Below are 21,352 nucleotides of genomic sequence, written 5' to 3'. Positions count from 1 at the left end.
GTTGTTACCGCTGATTTTCTTTGTGGTGGCATTAACTGGTCAGGAGAATGTCCATTCCATAGCTGCAAAACAGAACAATGGCCATTACTTCATGGTTCACAGTGCAGCAAAGCTTGCCTGCCAGTCAACCAGAGAGTACTCTGCTGCACCCAGCTGCTGCCAGCTGTAAGTAATACCTGTCGCAACCGGCGCGGCAGCAGCGGCGGCACAACATTCACTGCCGCGGCTGAAATGGATCTGCAGCGCGTAGCCGTAGGTATTACACATAGAGTTATGCAGTGTAGCGTGTGTTGTGATGGCCACGATGTTGATACGTTGTTTTGCCGTGCTGACTGTAGCGCGCATGGCCCTGATTTTATACAGCAAAGCGCTGTATGATGACATACGTTCTTTTGGCGTCGCAATTTCTTTCTTTTTTCTTGAGAAACCACCATGAAAAAACAGTGTATGTAAAGATACGTTCATTTGCCGTAACAGCGAAAATGCTTTCTTTGTCATTTCTATACGTATCTCAGGTTACGTTGTTTTGCCTAGCTGGAAACGGCAAAGTTGTGAAAAAAGTGTGTGAGATACGCTTTTTATCTCTGAAATGGTAAACATTTGAGAATTGAGACATTCACCATTAAAAAGAGCGCATTTTATTTAGGAGCCATATGCTCATAACTCAAAATGCCCAAATTTTGAGTTACGTTCCTTTGCCTTATCACGGCCGACTGCTGTAAAGACGATGCTGCTCTCTGGATATCAGTGATCTTATAATGTCATTGCAATTGTATTGTATATGAAATTCTCTCGTTGAATTATCGCCGTTCAGAATATATTGCGTAATGTTATGTAACCGACCATGACCTGTAACTGTTCACCTGTACGTCGGTGAGAAAATACTTTGCCATGCTTTTAAATACTATTCAGCGATTCAGGTGATCTCACTTTGTGTATTAGCGAAAGCAGACAGACCTCTCCTCTCTCCTTTCTCCTATCCTATCTCTATGCAAGTCATCCCTCCCCTTATTTTCCTATATGTTATGTATTATGTACGAGGGCTGCATGCAAATCAAGCAATGCTTAAGCTGTAGCCCTTCTGCGTTATTCATTGCATCACTGATATGTTCTGTTGTACATTGTAAAGGCAATGAAGAAACTGTATTGCTGTACATTCTAAAGGTAATGAAGAAACTTACCTTGTTAGCAATTAATGTTTATGTATAACCATTTGTATGTATGGTACCATCAATGTATATGATATATGTGCATGTATCTGCATGAGCAGTGATATAATGCAGAAACCAATAAAATCAAATCAAATCAAATCAATTCTTTTTTTTTTTGAGATTCTGAGGCTGCCATCACTATCAAGCATGTGCTTAAAGACCACAGACTCCTGCATGGTTTTTTTATTCCTCTTTATTCTGAAACAAGTGAAGAGTTTGTTCGCAAAAACTGATAATTCAATATTTGCAAAATGCAGATATTTGCGATTAAAAGTCAAGAAAAATAAAGAGAATAATAAGTAAATGTTTGTTTCTTTTGACCATAACTTCAAAAATGTATTGTAGTGACCAATATCTCATTTTAAAAGGTATTATTTTGTACTTTATGACAAAGACCGTACTTCAAAATCTTCAAAAAATGGACTTATCGGTTTTTGCGAACAAACTCTTCAAGTGTATCGTCGATTCCTTTGATCTCATTGTTATGTTTATTCCTTAAAGATTGTGATTATGACACTATGAATGTAATGATTATTTTTTCCTATTCTGTTGTCAGATACAAGTGTTGTCATTTTATCTTCAATATTTGATTTCCTTGAAAAAATGCAGAAATATATTCGAACTAAACTGATCTGACCTGCTACTTCAGTATCTCCATTATAGCATACATGCGTTGGGGATTGTTCCAAAATGCAAATGGAGTCTATTTTTAGAATACAAAGCGAGCTATACGGAGTATCAATAAGTCAGTTGGTAGTTCAACTTTGCGCACGAGCAGAAAAGAACGGTCATTTGTACCAAGACGCAGGATGTTTTTTAAATTCACGGAGATAAGCATCTGTCATATAACGATTATCCATCCAATCCTCGTAAACTATACTTGCAAGTACATCCACCTGACAGGAAACCTGGTATTTCAAAATACGAATAAAAACATGTTTTAATGCATTCAATACAGAAAAAAAAAGACATTGATGCTTCTCCCGAGGGTTGTTTGACGGATCATTTTGGTCACCATGTCTCACTATGCGAAATCATTTGTAGTTTAAGACGAAAAGCATAAATTGTAACGCCGGGCAAACTTTTTGGTACGCATCATATTGCTTTGAACACGAGTGAAGTGCCTAACCAACTGAGGAAAAAAAGAAAAGTCATTTGTACCAACGTGCACATGAGCTAATTACGAACTGGCTTATTGTACAGATTATTTAGTACCAACAAGCCCATTTTTCAAAACAAATAACCTTTTAAAGAGTGTTGGTATATAAGACGGTGCATCACAAAACCAACAAAAAGTAGCACCCCTTGATTTTACGTGAGGACTAAAAAAAGGTCAAATGGGTCAAACGAGGCAACTTAGAATTTTTCATATTTTCTGACAGAGCTATCCTTCTTTTACATTATTCTTCAGTTTTTTTTGTTTTTTTTTTTGGGGGGGGGAGGGAGATTAGAATGATCAGGTATGTCTTGGAGCCCCTCTTCATTTCTCGTAATCCTTTGCACACTCATCACTTTCAAGTCTAATAACTATTGAGGGATACTGCTTTGAAAGTTGGCGTTAATCATGGACAGTTAGATAGAGCATGCTCAATTTCAAATTAATATAATAATATGATAATAAGTACTTGACTTGACCCTGTACTTCACAGCCTCTTTTCTCAGTTCACATTTTTTTCCAGACTGGGTACTTTCTTTCCTATATTCCAGTACGTTAGGAGAGTCCATATGAATTGAGTTATACCTCTTTTTTTCCGGGTAAGCTACGCGAGCTTGTTGCGAGTAGGGATTTTCCAGGATGCAGGAGAATTTTCTGCTGGCGGATAAGGATATTGGCGAGTTTCGTACTTGTTTCTTACTGCCAGACGCATGCTAATTACCTGCTACTTGCGAATTTCGTGTGACCTGCGTGAAAGCTCTGAATACGATCCATTTTCAGCTATGAGCGATAAACGGGGACTGCGAAGTACCTGCGTTACAGCTGCGAAGTACATGCGTGGGAGTTGCCTGCGAGGTGCTGCCGCTAAATGCCTCCTACTCGTGTCCTGCGTGTACCTCTGCGAAAAAAAAAAACCCGCGACTCACCCGGAACGAGTTTTGAGCATGTTCAAGGGCTTGTCACACCGTGTCTGGGGAAGCCTTGTGGATTGACGTGCGGGGGGGGGGGGGGGGGGGATTTTTACTACCCGGACCTTCCGGTATTTTTTTTTTTTCAAAACAATGCAAATGTGTTTATTGGGAATTTTCTGCGTTGAACATATATTACAAATAAAATACAGTCATTATCTTTTTTGTTTTCAGCACAATAAAATATTTAGTGTGTACTTCCAAATAAAACTGAGATATACATATACAGATAAGGCATACTACTAAAGAAAAGAATACAAAACACACCAATTGGGAACCACTAGAGATAAAGTGAATCAATTGATCTGACTGAAACTTGCTCAAATCCTTGTCTGCCTGCAAAAATTGTCCTGCATGCTGGAAAATCCCCATACGTAACAAGCCTGCCTAGCTTGCCCGGAAAGGTGTGACAGGGCCTTAACTTAGCTGCGGGTGAATATGACTTGCGTGAGAAACTCCGGGCAACTACGTATGAGATACGTGCTAGGTACTGTCATGTGTGGATCATCTACGACCCCCGGGTAGTAAAAAAAATGTTCTTAGCAAGTCGCACAGAAGGCTTGCCAGAAATGGTGTGACAGAGCCTTTAGTGTCTGTTTTTTTAAGAATCTTCCCTAAATAAAAATTCATGTCTGGCGACTTATTGTTGGTTTTGTAATGCAGGGTCACTTTGTTATTATAAATCATATGAGAGCGGGGAGGAGTAACAATTAATGTAATAAGCCCGATTCCCACCCGTTGGGGACGGTTTGATTTTGCTGCAACACGCGTTTCCCAAAGACACCTGCCCGAGTATACTCGGGACTCGTCCTCAACGGGTTAAGTCAACTAGGGCTGTTCAAGCATCTGATATACTATTTTATACACTTATATAATGTGTGTGTGTGTGTGTGTGTGTGTGTGTTGTGTGTATTTTCTTCAACACCCACAAACAGAATGATGGTCACCATTTTCTTTTCATCACGATCTTTTCTGGTTATATTCAAGGGTAGTTCGCAAACCATGGCAAACAACAGCGCATCAATCCTACAGTCGCTTTTTTTGTCGGTCTCCGCCTTGGTGCTCATCATCGTCAGTTTTTTCCTGGGGAAGCCGGGCCAACTGCCAACACTTCCCGCCCCCAATCATCCCAGAGTCCGTGCTTTCTTTCGGGATAGGTGAGCATAATATACTGTTCCACCATAAAGTTGTTTTCGTGAAAGAAAAGAAAAATCTCAATTAGTTCTTATGTACGAATGTCACAGAATGCGAAACTTTAATAGATTCTATACATTGTGGGCTATACTCTTCAAAAACGAACAAATGAAATTAATAGTTCTATTCATGCTGAACGCTGTGACATATCAGTAAAATCACATTCATATTTCCGTTATTGGTCTGACGCTTTCTTAGTCCAGTCAAAATATGGAATGACCCAAAACTAATTGCAACAGAAACCATTCTACTTGCATTTAACCTGGAAGAGCTATCAAAACAACATATTAAACGTTAATATTAAATTCGAGTGGTGGATCAATACCTAATTTGCATAAATTCAAAATGGCCGCCATAAAACCTATTTATGCTTATATCTTGGGACATAGAACCCATAGAAAGTCAGTTATTGTGTCTAAACCTACGTTTTTTTAGGTCAAGGAGTACAATCATAACATCAGTAATAACTTAAATGCATTTATTTGTACATAAATTGCATAAATTTGCATGTAAATGCATTCAAAATGGCCGCCATAATGGCCTTTTAATATCTCCGTACATAAAACCTGTAGAAAGTAAATTTTGGCATTTTATGATTTTCATGTCAATAAACACGATCATGTCAGTTGTAACTCAAAAAGCATTCTACATACATAATTTACATATATATATGCACATAATTATATGCAAAATGGCTGCCAAATGGCTTGGACATGCCCTTATCTCTGATTATTTCATCCGTAAGTGGTTCCCTTTGTGTCTCTTATCTTCACTGCCAGGAATAATAGCTGCAGTACTATATTCAATAGTAAGTCACTGAAAATCTGCATAAATATACATATAAATATAATTATTCAAATCACTAATATGAATATATTTCTACTTTTAGGATATAAATATACATACAGCCTGCACAATGTTGATTGTGATGTCTGTATCTAGTAATTCAAGGGCAAAGAACATTTACATTTCACAATCTTAATGAACATCCTTACACCTAGTTGCATGAATTTCCACGAATTTCAAGCAGTTTTAGGCCTACTCTACCACCCATGATTTCCTCAAATAAAGCCTCTGGACAATAATCAATGAAAACAGCATTGAACAGAACAGATTTTCATTTAACTTTTACTTCAATTTAGCTTCCAAGTGTGCCCAATAGGTAAAGACAAATTGAAATCTTTGAATTGTTTAATGCATATTTGTAACTACAAAATATTTTCTTTTTTTTTTTGCAAGAAGGAGGGTACATCAATTTTTTATGAGCAAGTTTATCTATGAGTCTATGTACAAAAGTTACATGAGTTTGGTATACAATGTAGTAGATGTTTCGGTCATATTTTGGTGCCTTGGTCACTCAATGGCAAAAACGCCTGCCACGTCTGTAGAAAAAGATCAGAACTTACAACTGGTCCCTATTGAATTAAGTATGGTAGCGACCAAACCGGGGCACTCCTTGATCTGCCATGAAACATTTGAAAGTACCTTCCACAGTATAGGGTCCCTGTAATCATGGCCTTTATCCTTTTACCCAATTCTGATTCTAGAGGGGAAAAATGCTGTCAAAGATTCCCTAATTTGGGGGATTTTGGACATCTTGGAGTCAACATGGGCTTCATGGTACTCATGTGACTAAATAATATGATATTCTATCACCTGCAAAGTTCGGTAGAAAAAGAAATGACCACAATTTTCGTGAAGATGAAAGTGTGAAAATTGGTCCCTAATTTAGTACAGGCCCAAAGGGGATCACCCCTGAATCTGTCATAAACAATCTTACGAGTCCATTCACTGATGTATTTACCCAAAGCACTTCTGCATTTATAGAAGTAGATACTCTTAACGCTATTTCTTTCAGTGGTTGATGGGCCACTTTCAGACTGTTTTCTCAAAATTTCCCGATCTCCCTCCAGAGTTTGTATGTAGCTCTACCGCTGTAGATGGCTCTCTCTCTCTCTCTCTCTCTCTCTCTCATTTTTTTTTTTTTGCATATGTCACAATTCAACACCAAAGAGTCATATGGCCCATGAGCTTGACACTAAACAAATAAGGCCCAAGAGTCTGACACTAGGCAATAAAAAAGAGCCCATGAGTCCGACACAACGCAAACAAGGCTCTTAAATTTGACACAGAATTATTAAAGCAAAGAAGACCAAAGACCTTTTTTTCAATGCTGACCTCATTGACTCGAGGGAAAACCCCAAATGTTTAAAGCAGGAGAACAGATACAGCGATGATCCCCTTCGGATCCGAACCAAATTAGGATCATCTTCACAATTGTTTGTTTGTTTGTTTGTTTGTTTGTTTTTTTTTTTTTGGGGGGGGGGTGTGTGGTCTACACTGCTGAGGGTACTTTCAAGTGTTTCATGGCAGAGTCAGGGGTGTCCACTTTAGCCCGCAGCCAGGAATGATTTATTGAGGACCAGTTTTAAGTTTTGATCTTTTTGGGAACACGCATGATCACATTTTTATACAACTTTGGCAAGTGTTTTCGCCAGTGTCATAGAATTAAAACATATGGATGCCATGTCTCCCTGGGCCCTGGAGGTCTCCAAAGGCTTCCAACTTTGGTGTGTTCTCCCTAGGTAACAATCTTCAAGACTGCATGGAAGGTAAACTTGAGATACTTGGGAGCTCTGAACCCAAGTGTTTCTTGTTCAGAAAGTCATTGAGTCACAAGGCACCAAAATATGACAACAACAATTTCTACACCAAACTCATTTAACTTTTGTTTATCGAACTCATAGATAAACATTCTCTGTTGTCATAATGAATTATTGATGTACTTTATGCATTAAACATGAAGACAAATTCTCACATTGTATGCATATATGAGATGTTTTAAACAATTCAAAGATTTCAATTTTTGTGTACCTATTGAGCACACTTGGAAGCTCATTTGGAGTTAAAGTTAAGTGACAATTGGTTCTGTTTGATACTATTAACATTAATTAATGCTCAGAGGCTTTATTTTAGGAAGTTATGGGTGGTACAGTACTTGCAAATTCATGCAACTGTATAGGTATATAAGATAATCATTAAGGTTGTTAAATGAATTATGTTAATGTTCTTTGTCCAACATTGTATGTACAAGTATTGTATATATATGATAAAAGGAGGTGTATTCATATTACTGATTTGAATAATTATATGATCTGATTCTGATTTTATTTCTGAATTTCTTTTTCATACATAACTGAAGTACAAAGTCAATTGAATAAACACATTGAGCACAGTACAAATTGAATTTGACAATTAAAGCAAATAAATGTGACTCTGCACCTCAAAACAAACAAAAAGTCGCCAGACATGAATTTTTAGTTAAGAGTATATTCTGAAAGAGCAAACTTTAAGCTTTAAAATGATGTATAACTCAAATCAAATGGACTCTCCTAACCTATCTAAATATTGGAAAGAAAGCACAAACTCAGGAATAGTGTGAACTGAGAAAAGAGGCTCTGAAGTACAGTGTCTATTCAAGCGCTTAATCTTCACCAAACCGTGCTGGCTGTGCGATGAATGGGACAAAAAACAAGAAGTAAACCACCAGAGTAACAACAGTGAAGGAATTATCAGATTAAACTGAAATTGAGCATGCCTCATTAACACATTCTGTCCATAATTAATGTCAACTTTCAAAGTAGTAGCACTATCCCTTCAAAAGTTATTAAAGTTGAAAGTGAAGAGTGTGGACAAGGTTTTTCAGAAAGGAAAAAGGGATTCTAAAGACACGCCTGATCACACTCTTCTACCAAAAATGTTCGAGATAAACTGCTAAAAAACACACTTTCCTGCCCGTTTTATGATACCAAATTTTAGCATAATGTAAAAGAAGACCCGCTCTTTCAGAAAATATGAAAAAGTCAAGATCGGCTAGGTTGACCCAATTAACTTATTTTCAGTCCTCACGCAAAATCAGTGTGTGCGACTTTATGTTCGTTTTGAGGTGCACAGTCACAAATGATTAATTCAAATATTCACCTTTTTTCCCTGATACCATTCAAAATGAAGATAAATTATTTTGTGCATACATTTATGCATACATAAGTTACAGTATATATCTTGCTCAAAGACAAATCAGGCAATTCTTGATGTACAGAAATTCAGGAGACCATCGTCATAAGCAAGTGCTTGACGAGGACAATGGTCTCAGAAATGATTGTCTAAACAATACAACATTGTTGGAGTATAAGTCACTATTCACTGAGTGGTGATAAGGAGAAAGGGAGGGAAGAATGAGGGGAAAAAAGTGCAATAATTATATGTATTGTTGCGTTTCAAACAAGAGTCAGTGAATCAATCACACCAACATAATATCAATGCATTTACAGAGAGAACATTTATTGGCGTCTTGACTTCAGGAGGACCAAATTCAGACTGACTCCCAAACAGGAGTTTTAGCTTGGCATCATTCCCAGCCAATTATACAAACAATTAACCAATTGGCTACTTCCATCATAGAAGAGATTAAATGTATAACTAATACAGGTACAATCGGGCAATAGGGTGGTAATTGGAGGGAGGCATGGCTACAACATTAGGACAAAGGGACATCAAGTTGAGATTATTACAAAGGGGTGACACCAAACGTCTTAGCTACTAGGGGAGGACAAAGGACAGGCAATTGCATCGTCAGTACAGTAGATGAGAAAAGGGCTACAGTTACTGCTTTTATCTAGGCACCAACACTAAGCTTATACTTGTGTGTCTTGGTTCAATTAACACATAGGGGCTAACTAAGTTCTCCAGTTTATGACTTTAGGACAAAGGACATTCAATCTGTACAAGATATATGTGTGGGAGAACACTGATAAGAATTAAGACATTGAACCTGACTATGAAGTGCAACCAGTATACAGGACAAGTTACTGACCTTAACAGTATAATATGTGACCCTGCACCTCAAAACAAACAAAAAGTCGCCAGACATGAATTTTTACCTAAGACCATATTCTGAAAGAGCAGACTTTAAGCTTTAAAATGATGTATAATTCAAATCAAATGGACTCTCCTAACCTATCTAAATATTGGAAAGAAAGCACAAACTCAGGAAAAGTGTGAACTGAGAAAAGAGGCCCTGAAGTACAGTGTCTATTCAAGTGCTTAATCTTTACCAAACTGTGCTGGCTGTGCAATGAATGGGACAAAAAAAAAAAACAGGAAGTAAACCACCAGAGTAACGACAATGAAGATATTATCAGATTAAACTGAAATTAGACATGCCTCATTAACACATTCTGTCCAAAATTAATGCCAACTTTCAAAGCAGTAGCATTATCCTGTCAAAAGTTATATGAGTTGAAAGTGAAGAGTGTGGACAAGGTTTTTCAGAAATGAAAAAGGGATTCTAAAGACACACCTAGTCACACTAGTCTACCAAAAATGTTCGAGATAAACTGCTAAAAAACACACTTTCCTGCCCGTTTTATGATACCAAATTTTAGCATAATGTAAAAGAAGACCCGCTCTTTCACAAAATATGAAAAAGTCAAGTTCGGCTAGGTTGACCCATTTCACATATTTTTAGTCCTCATGCAAAATCAGTGTGTGCGACTTTATGTTCGTTTTGAGGTGCACGGTCACATATGAAGATTTTCATGACTTACTCCTGAAAGTAGGTACTGCAGCAATTACTCCTGGCAGTGAAGATAAGAGACACAAAGAGACCCACTTACAGATGAAATAATCGGGCATGTACAAGCCATGTGACAGCCATTTTGCATATGATTATATGCTATGATATGCAAATTATGTATGTAAGATTGTTTTTTAAGTTACAACTGACATCATGATTGTGTTAATTGACGTGAAAAACATAAATATAGATGCCAAAATTTACTTCCTACAGGTTTTATGTACGGAGATATCAAAAGGCCATTATGCCGGCCATTTTGAATGCATTTATATGCAAATTTATGCAAATTATTTACAAAGAAATACTTTTAAGTTATTACTGATATCATAATTGTACTCCTTGACGTAAAAATACATAGGTTTAGACACAAGAACTGACTTTCTATGAGTTCTATGTCCCAAGATATAAGCATAAATAGGTTTCATGGCGGCCATTTTGAATTTATGCAAATTAGGCATTGATCCACCTCTTGAATTTTAGGGAACTTTTAATATGTTGTTTTGATAGCTCTTCCAGGTTAAATGCAAGTGGAATGATTTCTGTTGCAATTTGTTTTGGGTTGACCCCCTTTTTTCATATTTTGACTGGACTATCTGTACGGCGTATAATGATGTCCTTTATATCGTAGGTTGCACCTAATATTGAATACGATAATCATGTTGATGTTGTTATAATTAAGACAAGGGAGGTGGTAAAAGCACCCTTTACTTTGTGATGAGGTTATAAAAATGACAAATATGAAACGACGTCTTGTAAATGCCGGAACTATGTTGCATTACGAAAAAAAAAATGTACATGTATATATGTGACGCTGCACCTCAAAACAAACAAAAAGTCGCCAGACATGAATTTTTAGTTAAGACCATAATCTGAAAAAGCAGACTTTAAGCTTTAAAATGATGTATAACTCATATCAAATGGACTCTCCTAACCTATCTAAATATTGGAAAGAAAGCACAAACTCAGGAAAAGTGTGAACTGAGAAAAGAGGCTCTGAAGTACAGTGTCTATTCAAGCGCTTAATCTTTACGAAACCGTGCTGGCTGTGCGATGAATGGGACAAAAAACAGGAAGTAAACCACCAGAGTAACAACAATGAAGGGATTATCAGATTAAATTGAAATTAAGCATGCCTTATTAACACATTCTGTCCATAATTAATTCCAACTTTCAAAGCAGTAGCGCTATCTTTTCAAAAGTTATTAGAGTTGAAAGTGAAGAGTGTGGACAAGGTTTTTCAGAAATGAAAAAAGGTATTATAAAGACACACCTAATCACACTATTCTACCGAAAATGTTCGAGATGAACTGCTAAAAAACACATTTTCCTGCCCATTTTATGATACCAAATTTTAACATAAAGTAAAAGAAGACCCGCCCTTTCAGGAAATATGAAAAAGTCAAGTTCAGCTAGGTTAACCCATTTCACTTATTTTCAGTCCTCACGCAAAATCAGTGTGTGCGACTTCATGTTCGTTTTGAGGTGCACGGTCACATATATAGATTGATCTAGATATACGACCGTGCATCACAAAACCAACAAAAAATCGCAACCCTTGACTTTGCGTGAGGACACACACACACACACACACACACACACACACACACACACACACACAAAGTGAAATGGGTCACTAAAAGAGTTATTCGTATTATACATTATTCCCAAGTTCAGATCATAAAATTAATGGGAAACCGTGACTTCCTCAGTTTTCTACTACAACTCCCCCCACTTTTTTTTTTTTTTTTTTTTGGTAAAGTAGTGAGATCAGGTATGTCTTGGAGGCTCCTTTTTTTTTTTTTGAAAATCCTTTGCACACTCTGCACTTTGAACTCTAATAACTTTTTAAAGAATAATGCTTCTGCTTTGAACGTTGACATTTATCATTGACACAATTCTTAACAGTAAATGCTTTATTTCAGCTTAATCTGATAATTTCTTCATTGTTATTGTTCCACTGGTTTACATCCTGATTTCTAGTCTCATTCATTGCACAGCTAGCGCGGTTCGGTATTTCCTAAGCGCTTGAATAGACCCTCTATTTCATAGCCTCTTTTCTCAGTTAACACTTTTCCAGCGTGTATGTATTATTTCCAATACATAGTTAGGAGAGTCCATTTGGATTGAGTTATACATCATTTTAAAGCTTAGAGCCTGGTCTTTAGAATCTGTCCTTTACTAAAAATTCATGTCTAGCGGTATTTTATTACTTCTGTCAAGGAATGAGGAGGTTATTGTAATCATCGGCTTTGTTTTTTCTGTTTGTAAAATAACTCACAAAGGTGCTTCGGATTAAAATGCAACTTCTATGAAAATTCGTTCTTGACACAAGGAACACCTCATTCAATGTAAGCAGTGATCCAGAAATTTTAATGGATCTTGTAAGTATTTCTCTTTTTTGTGGCATTTAAATTCAACGAACGTGGGGTTTAAGATGTGCGTACTGGAGTTTTACATGCGCGCGTGCTCAGCTCGGGCGGCTGTGCAATGATGGAAACAACAGGCTTGTATTTGGGGGAAAATGCATACGTATTAAAGGGACTGTTTAAGGGTGGAAATGAGTTGCTAGCTTGGCGGAGGTCTTCCCTCTCCGAGTGCTTAGTAGTCGGTTTTGCGTTTAAAGGTCAAAATATAAACACCTACAACTACATTTGTAACGACAGTGGCGGATCCAGAGGGGAGCGCAATCGACGCACGCCCCCCTTTATTTTTCGTAAAAACAAAAGAAATAAAAAGAAAAACAATGAAATGAAACCCGGAAGTGGCAACAGAAATATTAGTCACCCCCCCCCCCCCTCCTTTACAGAATTCCTGGATCCGCCCCTGTAACGAGATTATAGGAATACGAAATGTGAAGCAGCTTCCCACCGTGCTGGAAAGAACAGTGTCCCACAATCTAAAATATAATGTAAAACACAGAGTGAACTCATTCTGGGCACACAGTGTATAATCTCTTCGCACAGATGAATTCGAGCGTTTCAGCAGTGTAAACACACTGTGAATAAATGAAGTGCGTTAGTGCGTAATTGGCATTAGAAAGAATACATAGACACCTAAAAGTGTAGCCGGTAAGGCTTTGTTTTCTGAAGACATCTTTTTTTCGCTTGTCAGCTAAATAAGAAACCCTGAAGTGGAATAAGAAAGATGAGTTGAGGACCTTTTTTTTTTTTTTTTTTTTTTTTTCTCTCGTGAGCTGATTTCACATAGTCGACTATGTTAACACAGTGTGTACACATTGTAAAACACAGTGTTCTTTGTAGCATGGTGAAAATGCCGGGAACATATTGGTTATCGCAACAACAAGAAAGTATATAATAATGTATTATAGGCATTTAAAACAACCCACTCCATGTGTAGCTTAATGGACAAAAATTGACTAACAGTCAGGTATCAAGGACACCAAAACCCAAAGAGCAATATGGATATAGTGCAAGTAGCACAATTAGTAGAAAGCATCAGCGAAAGTTTGTTGACAATCGCACAATCCATGCAAAAGTTATGAAATTATAGAGTTTTGGTGTTGTAATGACTGGATAAGGAGACTACTAGAGTTTAGGACGTCATGTGTGGACCACAATATAAAGAAAATAAAAGAAAAAATGCCACACAATTTTGTTTTCATAAAACATATGCATACAACCAACTTGTCACCGACATACGTTAAAGTACAATGAACGAGAAAATAGTTCGATATTCATAAATAGGGTGAATCATACATTTGCGCAAAGCTTAAGTCTCCAGGAATATGAATAATTAACTTTCGGAAGATGAAAACGTCTCTAGAATGATGGACAGATGATGTTTTGGGACCCTTTTCTGACCACCTGAACCCTTTAGATCTATGTAGGTTTAAATTAGACTTTACAGGTCTAGTTAGAGGTCTATACCTACTGCAGAGTTCTACAGTAAACAGTTCCGATACTTTTGTGAGACGGGCGTAGGTTCTTCGTCTAAAACACACCTTTAATATGTCCTAGACGGCTTCTGCTGCTAGCTTACTAATAATTGCTGCTGGCGGCCGTTGGCGATGGCCAGCTACAATGCATCGACTGAACTACCTTGATATGAGCTATAGCTAGTACGGTACGTGCAGTACGTGCTCGCTCATAACCCTAAGTATCAGTAACCAATGAGATGATAGTGATAGCGCGTTTACACCGAGCACAGCAACGGCAGTCGTCATGATTTTCGCTATGGTGCGCCGAAGGGAATCATGCCTGGTTCTGTAAAGAATAGTATTTCGGCACAAAATCCCCCAATATATTATTCTTATGTCAAAATCAACAGCAACAATCAATCACCAGTAGAAGTTTCATTTTGTAACAAAATTATTAGCGCCGAGGTGATATTGTATTCTTAGAACCAGACTTGGTTCCTTTTGGTGCACCATAGCAAAAACCCGGCCCGTTGAACGTACTGTGCTCGGTATAAACGCGCCATAACAGTTCAATAGTTTCATATGATTTTCCTAATTGAATCTCTCGTCCATCGTACTTTAAGGGTAAAATCATTCCCCCTGCTTTCTGAAAGAGGTGAGTCAATTGTACTTCAATAGGCTAGGAAAGTGAAAATATGTTGAATTTTTTAATATTTTCTTTATATTGATGTCCACATAACAAACTGAAGTAGTCTCCTTATCAAGTCATTACAACACATAAACTTTTACATTTCGTAGCTTTCTCATCGATTGTCCGATTTTCCTTAACTTTCACTGATGTGTTGTAATAATGTTGCTGCTTTCACTCAATCCACATTGTTCTTGGGGTTTTGGTTTCCTTTGAATTGTTTGTAAAGGCACATGTAGCGAATTTTCATTATGTCAACATGACCCACTACTCTGAAGCAGACAAAAAAAAAAAAGAAGAAAATGAGGGAGCAGCGCCAAACGAAGCATTTCGAACAATCTGAAGATTGTGATCTTTTTTTTTTAGGTGCACATTAACACATTAGCGATCAAGATGATACCCAGTTTCAAATATCATCATGACTTTCTATTTCCTACAGGCCGATAAATTCGACAAGTAAAGCGAATCAGTCACTCCTTGTAACAGGACCACTTCAAATAAATTCGACTTCGCTTGCTGCCGACTTTGTCCACAATGGATCTGACGTTCAACCGCAGGATACCTGCCGACCACTTCAAAGAGTCGTATATATAAAAACACACAAAACAGGATCAACTACTCTAGCGTCAATATTTGAACGGTACGCGTATCTCCACAGTCTGGATGTTGCAGTGCCTCCATTGAAAGGCAATCACATCCTTTCAAATTCGCGCTTGTTTCAGACATCCATGGTAATTAATATCGCGAAACGAAAGAGGAAAGATTTCGACATGATATTTAATCATGTTAGATATAACCGTAGACAAATGGACATTGCTGTGCCTCGAGCAAAATACGTCTCTATCATTCGACATCCAGTGTTGCAATTTGAATCATTCTTTGGATATTTTGAATAGGCAAGGCGCTTGCATATCAACACTACTAATCCCTTTGAAACATTCGTGTCTAACATAAAAAACTTTTCTACCGGAAAAATGTATATGGCGCAACAAGCAAGAAATGGACAGCTGTATGATTTTGGTTTTGATCATAAATATGATGAAAATCTGACGAAAATCGAAGAGAAAATCGAAGAACTAGGAAGAGAAATAGATTTGATAATGATCAGTGATTACTTTGACGAATCCTTGACAGTCAGTCCGCAGCGTGAGCGAAAACGCACGTATTTATTCAAGTCGTATGCACGGCTGAGCGGTGCTTGCATACGTAATGAGCAGATACATGGTCATGAATAAATCCGTGTAGAACGAGTATTTCTCGTCAGTTTTCGACACTTTTAGTATCGACTGAAAGAGAAAACATAAGCAAATATGCTCATGATCAAAATAAACGGAAAAGAAGAATATAGAATATCAAAATCCCTCTCGAAGTTCGGTATTGTATTCAAAAATATTCCTTCACGTTTGACGCCAAAAAACTAACCTGAAATCTTTCATGCCCCTCTAAAATATGGTGAAGATTATGTCCGCTAAAGTATATAGTATCACAATAAGGGCACATTTTCCCATCTTCATTTCAATACGGGTCAGGAACTAGCAAAATTCAGAGACATGTCTAGCGTCGAGTTTAAAAAGATTATCCTCGCATTCGCACCGGAATTCCGGGTCTGTGATTGGTCGAAATCTGTCGCAAGACGCGGCGTGTCGCATTGCGTAGTATCCATTGGCTGCTGACTCAATGCTGTGAGTTTTAAATGTTAGGTTCCAGATTGTGATCGAATTTTTACTCTCTATACAAAACTTGAACTTTACACAGGAACCAATGATGTGTATGTGAGTGTGCACTTACAATGACCCTGAACAATGGACCTGGCTGCCACCTGTCCCGAGCTCTGCTGCATACACATAAATGCTTAGTCAATTATTCATGTGGATTGCCCCGAGCACTGCTAGTCTGAATTCTTGACACAGGGTGAAATGCATGCACATGAAAGAAGTAAGCACATGTTTCCATGTGCTTGCACACACCACATTTCAGAATGAACAAAGACTAGCTGCGATGGTGGAATTCCTCATGAAACATTCCAATCCTGGTCATTGTCCACGACCATTGTCTGGGTATCAACAACACATTCCACGCGTGTTCATTCACTACCCCACTTCCAGTAAGAAAACATAATTTGCCTTGTTTTCAACAGGAAAATTCACAACCTAAAAAATGGTGCCCCTCTTCGTTTTTTAATTGATCATACTCGCTCAAGTTTCACGATTGTGAAATCGAAGAAATTACGGAGATCTATTTTCAATACCAGTCAGGAACTAGCAAAACATCAAACTATGATCTAAAAGCTTCTTGAACATTGGCAAAATAATCGTTTACTTTGATGCTAAAATGGACTACTATATTGACATCAAAAATAGGGAAGTTAGGTATCAAATTAATGAGCATAATCAGCTCTATAACTTAACTAACCATCCTGGGTCAAACAATGCACTGCGAAAGCTATGAAAGCTGTTGTTGCGACCTCTGCAAAAACTCTCGCAAAGTATCGCGAAATCTCGTCAGTCTCAAGGGCACAAACTGCGTAAACGTGATTCTGAATAAAATTGTCGTTCGTGCCTCATTATCGCACACGCTGCGGACTGACTGTTGATTCTTCTACGAAAACTGATGTGCTGGAACTATACGGACATTCTTTACATATCTAACGGCGTTCGGAGCAAAAGTCACCGGTATCCCATCACGGAGGAAACTGAACAAAAATTTCGTTCGTGGAATGCCGGAGACGTGATGCTGTATGACTATTTCAACAAGACATTTTGGAAGAAAGTTCAAGAGTATGGCAACAGGTTTAGTCAGGATCTTGCTCATTTTCGGGCATTAAAAGGAGATTTCGAGGAGGAGTGCATTAAGAGAAACGCGACCAACAAGGGCGACAAGCGAGAGGATAAATTCGTTTTGAAACGAAACTCAACGAAGTTTTGTAATGACCTACTCCGCGGAGATGTCCCTTACACAAGTCTTCTTAAAAAGACAATGGTCGCTAGATATCACTGACTGTGAGATGCATTACCATTACAATGTCATATCCTGCTTTTAACACTGATATTGATATGATGAAAGCAGATATTGAAGCTGTAAAATTGCAAACTATTCTTTTGTTTTATGCTTTTCATTCTCATATTGATAATCCATCAATCATATCTTACACATTCAACACTCGTTTGGATGTTGGAGCTTAGTACTTTAATAATGAACTTTCCTGGAAATTTCATATTGACAATTTTTGTAAGACAATTTCACGTATATAGGTGGTATTAATAGACTAAAATTGTCTATTCCTCAACATTCGTTGTCTACATTGTATTCACCTTTGATATTGCCTATTTTAATTACGGAATTTTGGTATGTGGAAAGACGCATAAACTATTATTTGATATAGGGTTCTATACCGTTACAAAAGAATACTCTTCGCATTATTTGTAACACCGTTCCATATTCTCATACAGATCCTTTCTTCTTTCATAATAAAATTCTGAAAATTAACCCGTTCCACATGAGAACCTGGTGGCCTGAGTATTGAATCTGTGGGCATTTCAGAATTAAGTATGGAATGGGTTAAAGGTTTGTTTTTACTTCAATTAGGGGGAACTTATGTATACTTTTAGTAATAACTGCCTCCCTTTTTATTTTTAACTCCATGTTTATGCGAAACTGGACATACCATAGATATCCAACCAAACAGTCAAATGAATTTCGTTTACCTCTGTTAAGAAACGTGCTAGCTCAGCAGACTTTTTTATGCAGGTCCAAGATTCGTGAACTCCCTTCCTATTCTACATAAAAAATGCACCTTCATTGAATTCCTTTGAAAAGAGATTGAAGGTGTTTCTTTTAAACTTTTATAACACAACCGAATGAATTTAATTTTATAATGTATTTCGTAAGCACGACATTATCTCCTCTTTTTTCCCTATAAGCATGCGTTCTCTTGAGGCATCGATCATTTTTACTGCGTACTAGTATTCCATACGTGCCCTCACGGTTACAGTCTCTTCCGCTGGAGAGCAGCTCGACACTGTATCACTTTAGAAGACGCTTGGCTAATTGTCTCTGTGGGCTTTGGCCCTTGGTGTATGCATCAAAATGATTTAGGATTTTCCTTCTCTCTCTCTTTCTCTTCCTCCTCTCCCTATTGTGTGTTCCCTTGTTCACACTTTTGTTTTCTTTGTTTTTGTTCTATTTCCGCACTCTTTATAGTTGTGAGCTATTCAACCCCAAGCTTATTTCCCCCTTTCCCGCAGAGGTACCCACATGATACAAGCATGGTCCTTTGATTGGGTACCTCCTGGCTCCTTTTTTTTTCCGCATAGTGTCTATAGAGTGTATGTTGCTCTTTTTGTACTGATAATGTAGACATGAGCATGATATCATCCCTGTTTGGTTATGCATATTCTCATCGACTCGCATGTCAAATTCATCATCTTGTTTCTTGAACATTCTGTTCAAAAAGAAAAGTTAAAAAAGTTTGACTTTAATGTTATTTACATAATATAGCTGCTACAGCGTCTTGTGCGATAAGCTATATCGGCCAACGTGTATTTTATCATTATTATGTACCGTTTCGGAATGTAACTTTCTTGGTCTCGCTTTCCCTTCACCCATCTGCTATTCTTATACATTCTGCCTTCTTCCTCCCAAATCCCTTCGTCTTTCCGACAGTTGCTTCTGTTATCTTTTCTTCCGAGATCACTCTCCTTGCTCACTGACCTGACCTGTCCTTTCAGTAAGTCTGTGTCCTAAGTCTACCTCTATATACACGTGGATTGAGAGAAAGCAGCAATTTTCAGTGTATCCACACATCTGTGAGAGTTTGAGGAAAATTGGAAAATCCGTTCAAAGAGTTTTTTTAAAGAATGTTTCAAGTATCTGCGCAGTCATTGCTAGATGAGAAGACTACAAAATTGTACGACGTCACAACGATGTAAGGAAAATATAAAGATGACTTTGTTTTAAAAAAGTACGTTTTCTCGACGTGTCACTCACTTATGTTAGAGGTGATATTATTCCCCCTGCCGTCTACAAGAGACAAGTCGGGTGTTTTAATTTTTTTCACTGTTATTATGCGAGAAAGAGGAAATATGTTGAATTTCCTTTATATCGGTGTACACATGTGACATCGCAAGCGGTAGTAGTCATCTCATCCAGCAGTGACTGGACAGAAATTTAGGGAAAAATAATCATGACTTTTGAACGGATTGTCTGATTTTCCTCACACTTGCACGGATGTGTTTTACCAGATGAATGTTGCTGTATTACATATTCCACATGTCTCTGTATGTTTTGCACTGGTTTGCATGCAATAGACTGTTGTTAAATATTTCCAAAACAGTTTTTATGCCGCTTAGATGTTCTTTTTCACGAACTGATAACAATTGTAATTATATTGTAATTATTGATCGATTGCCTCTAACTGAAGGGGAAATCACTAAGGTTTTAGGAGCTACATTTGACTAAAATTTAATTTGGAATATTCATTATCTATAATATTTACAGATCTTTCTCTAAAGCAATGGTGATTTTTTTTACCGATTCCAAAGACAAAAACAAAAACAAAAACTTATATCTGAAAAGTATCTTATCATTTCATATAATTTTCTCATTTTACCATATATAGCATATTGCGATATAACATGGGAAAAGTATGAAGTAGAATAGTCTATTCTTATTCTCCAGAAATGCATTCTGCGATGAAAAACTAATTGCCCTTATTTATACTGTTTCTATTTTTGGTATTAAATAATTTCAGATTATATGTGACCATGCACCACAAAACGAACAAAAAGTCGCCAGACATGGATTTTTAGTTAAGGGCAGATTCTGAAAGAGCAGACTCTAAGCTTTAGAATGATGTATAACTCAATTCACATGGACTCTCATAACCTACCTAAATACTGGAAAGAAAGAACACACTCTGGAAAAGTGTGAACTAGGAAAAGAGGCTCTGAAGTACACAGTCTATTCAAGCGCTTAATCTTTACCAAGCTGCGCTAGCTGTGCCATGAAAGGGACAAAACACAGGATGTCATACAACGGAGCACAACAATGAAGGGATTATCAGATTAAACTGAAATTGAGCACGGTGTATTAACACATTCTATCCATGATTAATGCCAACTTTCAAACCAGTGGCAATATCCTTTCAAAAGTTATTAGACTTGAAAGTAAAGAGTGTGTAAAGGATTCCAAAAAATGAAAAGGGGACTCTTAGACATACCTGATTATTCTATTCTCCTAAAAAAAGGGTTCTAGAAGTACTGCTAATAACACACTTTCCCATGAGTGTTAAGATTCCAATCTTCAGCATGATGTGCAAGAAAGATAGCTCTTTTAGAAAATATGAAAAACTCAAGATTGGCTTAGTTGACCCATTTCACCTTTTTTGAGTACTCACGTAAAATCAAGTGGTGCGACTTTGTGTTTGTTATGTGATGCATGGTCACATATATGCATATTCCGTGACGTAGATCTTACAGCATTGTTTTCTGTGGCCAACGTTTTTATTCATTTTTTCAATTCTATCTATATACTTTTCTGTCAATCTTCTAACTGTACATTGATATTCTCGGTTATTGTATGACATTATCTAATATATAATATATTACAATCCATGACACTTTTAT

The 21,352-nt window shown here is 37.3% G+C and overlaps 1 pseudogene; it reads left to right on the top strand.

The window, feature by feature from the left end:
- The first annotated feature begins 4,337 nt into the window (after positions 1-4,337).
- LOC139721772 (galactosylceramide sulfotransferase-like) lies at positions 4,338-17,726 on the top strand (annotated as a pseudogene).
- Positions 17,727-21,352: the final 3,626 nt, after the last annotated feature.

Source organism: Diadema antillarum, unplaced genomic scaffold (genome assembly GCF_040938485.1).
Source record: "Diadema antillarum isolate AM-2024a unplaced genomic scaffold, OU_Dant_1.0 scf00000150, whole genome shotgun sequence".
NCBI lineage: Eukaryota > Metazoa > Echinodermata > Echinoidea > Diadematoida > Diadematidae > Diadema > Diadema antillarum.
This window is presented reverse-complemented; position numbering and strand designations above follow the sequence as displayed.